Source organism: Olea europaea, unplaced genomic scaffold, assembly GCF_002742605.1.
Source record: "Olea europaea var. sylvestris unplaced genomic scaffold, O_europaea_v1 scaffold766, whole genome shotgun sequence".
In the NCBI taxonomy this organism is placed as follows: domain Eukaryota; kingdom Viridiplantae; phylum Streptophyta; class Magnoliopsida; order Lamiales; family Oleaceae; genus Olea; species Olea europaea.
The window spans coordinates 91,717-95,908 of record NW_019266076.1 but is presented as its reverse complement, the minus strand read 5'-3'; the positions used below and the strand labels follow the sequence as shown (position 1 = coordinate 95,908).

Genomic DNA, 4,192 nt, shown 5'->3' with positions numbered 1-4,192 from the left:
CTTTGCAACAGTTTGTGCAGCCAGGTAGGCAAACTTGTGGGCAAATTTTCCTTTGGGCTTCAGCATGTTGCACATTGCTTCCCAAGAAAAACAATCCTGTCATAGAAATAAAAACATAATATAGAAATCAAACCTGTTGTTTAGCTCAGTCTTGTTTAGTACTCCGTATAAAGCATGATCATAGAAAATTTTGAGAAAAATCAATACGCAGTTATGATAAAATCATATATATTTCATGCTACAACATAATGGCATAACTTATAGTATTGCAAAATCGCTTTAGAATCCACAAACAAATGAAAAAAAGATTAACTTGCTAATGGAAAAATATAATACTTAAGAAAAAAAAAATGCCCAAAAAGAAAAAGATCAATAAATTCAACTGCAGGCATGTAAAAATTTATCTAAAACCTTAATACTTTATATTACAACCCAATTTTTTTCAAGTCAAAAATCAAAAGTTGACACATCAAAGTCAGAGTAGAATAGGGACTAAAATGAAATAAATTATTTTTGGGGGGCTTATTTTATGATGAAAAATATTTTAAGGGTTTAAGATGGATAAAAATTAAAGTTGGAGTTTATTTTTCTAACTTTGGAAGTTAAGGATTTAATGCGATTTTATTGAAAGGTTGGAGGACTTTCTTTGTAAATATGGGTATTGTAGTGTATAAGTGGCAATATCTAAACATTTACCCATTTTTAATTCTATTTATACACATAGGAAAGAGAATCGGCCAAAAAACCTGGGAGAAAAACCGAGAAGAAATGGAAGAAAAAGAGAAAGGAAAGAGAAAGAAAGGAGGATGGAATTGGGTACCAATATCTTCTACTTATCTTTTTTTTTTTTTATTTTTTTTTTCAAGAGGCAAAGAAATAATTTTTTTTTTTATGGAATAATAATGTTGAATTTTCTAGGGTTTTAGGTAGTTGATTTAATTAGTGGTATAAATTAGTTGTGTCCCAATTTTTTTTTTTTTTTTTTTTTTTTTTTTTTTTTTCAAGAGGCAAAGAAATAATTTTTTTTTTTTTTTATGGAATGATAATGTGGAATTTTCTAGGGTTTTAGGTAGTTGATTTAATTAGTGGTATAAATTATAGATTAAGAGAAATTAGTACCATTCTTTGTTGAAGTTTCTTGATTGATTACTTTTCATATACATTAAGGTAAGAAATACCATTTTTATTTTTTTTTTATTTTTTTTTTGGCAAACCCCAGATTTGAAATTGGATGATTGAGTAAGGATTTTTGGGAAAGTGATTATGTTGATGGAATTATTCACTTGAAAGAATGATTTTATGGAAGTATATTAAATTGGTTGTAGTGTTATTGCTAGTTTTCACTAGATTGAGAGGGATAATTATTTTTATGCTATAAGAAGAAATTGAGATAATGAAATTGAATTTGGGTATAACAAGCGTATCTAATTTTAAAATTTAAGGATGTAATAGAAGTAGCAATTAAAATAAAGCGTCTCATCAAAAAAATAATGTAACCAAAAAAAAAATAAAGATTTTTTCGTTACAAAATTTTAAAAACAAGTACGCGAAACTTTACGATCGTGACCAAAACATTAATTTGAACTCTTAAAGAAGGGTCGTAGCAACGAAATAAAATAACCCAAATTATATTCGAGTTCTACGAGTAAATTTTATTTTAAAACGAAACACAACATTTTTTTTTCGGTCGCTACATTAGTAGACTTAACTCAACCCAAAAAGGACAATATGACAGCGTTAATGCCTTTTATTCAGAAGGGGCAATATTACAGTATTAATGTCTTTTATTCACCACTATAAAATAGGTAAAAGCACACTTCAAATTCTAAAACAAAGAAAAAGATCACAATTTGATTGGAAAAGCCTTGAGAGGTATGGCCTTGTGTAGAGTACTTGAGTATTTCTCACTCATGTCAATGTCTTCTGGTTCTAGTCCCTCTTCAAGTTTCCAATCCAAGTTGTGAATCACAGTGGCCAATTTGACATGTACTACCTGGTGCACAAAAGGCAATCCCGGACATATTCTCCTCCCTGCACCAAAGGGAATGAACTTGAAATCTTTGCCATTGAAATCAATTTTTTGATCTAAAAATCTTTCTGGCATAAACGAATCTGGATTGGATTACCAATCTGGATTGAAATCGATTTCAACCGTTGATCTATAATACTTTCCAGAATTGAATATAATTTTCCGAAATAAATCCTGGTTCGGCATGAGATGCCTTGTGGATCAGCATATTTAAGAACTGGAAAATAATCTGCAAGATTAGGACTACCAATACATTTAGTTACATTCCACACAACATCCTTCAACTCTTGAGAGGAATCAGAATTGAAGTCAGTAAAATCAACTGAGAAAAGAGTGGACGAAATCATGTTAAGTGAGGTCGTAAATGTAGCATCAGCTATATCCACTACATGACCATTAACACAACATTGATTCACATAGTCGCATAGTTTCTGCAATTTTTCTCATCGAATGCCCTGGCTTGCGTCTAGCCTTTGCAGTGAAAACATCTGTTCTTTCAATATTTTGCGAAGTTTATGCCATTGATTATCAACTGGCAAAAACGGCAAAGAAAACTTGTCATGCTCCGAGTATTCAAGGGTCACGGGAACGGTTCTGCCACTGAAGGATTGATCATATTTTTGTAGTATAGTTTTAGCCATTTTTGGTGATGAAACGACTATTGTTTCACGATAGCCCATTCTAAGATACATAAGAGGTCCATAGGTTTGGGAAATTTGGCCAGTGACTGGTGGGGGTGTTCTCTGAGTTGTAGAATGTTCCCGATTATCGGAAAAGGATAAAGCCCCGGAGGAAGCTTGGCAGATTTCCGGTGCTTTGAATTTGAGGTTAGGAACAAAAATGCATGTGCATATGGTAGAAAATAAGAACAATGGGAACTCCATAGGTTTATACTTTATTGGTGTATTCTATAGTGGGACTCATGTACATATTTATAGTGCAAAAACTGATCGCATTCATGGCAATATTGGACTATTTTATTATAGGCGGCTAACAATATGGATATGTTATGTAATTGGTAAAGCATAAATCTTATTTAAGTTAATCGAACTTACTTTCTATTCACACATTCTATTGGATTCAACTTATTATTCACTTATTATCTACATATTCCTTAAAACATATTGCTTATAAGCACTTAATAACACTCTCGAACATGCTTTTAAATTGATTAAGAGCCACATATGTCCCCTGAAGACCATTGAGACCACTTCACGTCATTCTCTTAAATTTAAATTATTTATTATTATTATTATCATCGTCGTCGTTGTTGTTATTGTTGTTGTTATTATTATTATTTATTATTATTATTATTATTATTATTATTATTATTATTATTATTATTATTATTATTATTATTATGTACATTTGTAATAAATTTTAGTAATGCAATCAATACTAATCAAGGAATGATTTAAAATAAAAATAGTCAAGAAGTTTAAATTGTTAAAGAGACGTAATTATTTAATATCTTCATTAACAAACTCAATATTTAATATTTTTGTTATGCTTGATAATGTTAGATCTTATAGATTAACGTTACTTCTGGCCATAGTCCGCTGTTGTGGGCATTATACCTTTGAATTGTCCTATTGTCTAGTCTTTGAATTGTCAAATCTTCTTAACTTTGAATTTCAAATCTTCAGAAATTTAGCTCGATGCATCCGGCCTTAGGTGTTCATCGATCATGAAGTCACCCTTTGATCTGGGACTTAGATTAACTTTGTATGGAGATTGAAGAAATATTTTTGGACGATATTACCATCACCAATATTTATAATTCATTATTAGCTCTTCAATTAATATCGTAAATTATGAAAGACTAAAGATGCGACTATGGAGTTCTTGCTTATATGGTCATTTATTTCGTTACGAATATGGTTTTTACGATTACATTTGTTTTGTTCATAGTTGACAATAGATGTGAACTTAATCAATAAATGTTTATGCATGTGTTTTGCTAATTTATTTATGGTTTATTTAGACCTGGCCTTGGACCAAAGCCACTAAGGCAATGAATGGCCTTGGGCCTCCAATCTTAAAGGGACCTCAAAAAAAAAAAAAAATAAATAAATAAAATCATGGTGTTGGATGAAGCAATCAATGACCTAAGGCAGAATGAAAAAAACAATCATAAATGTCTAAACACCAAAAAAATTACAA

At 30.5% G+C, this 4,192-nt stretch overlaps 1 pseudogene; it reads right to left on the bottom strand.

Annotated features, from left to right (window-relative positions):
* Window positions 1-1,819: 1,819 nt before the first annotated feature.
* Window positions 1,820-3,601, bottom strand: LOC111391221 (annotated as a pseudogene).
* Between the last annotated feature and the right edge of the window lie 591 nt (window positions 3,602-4,192).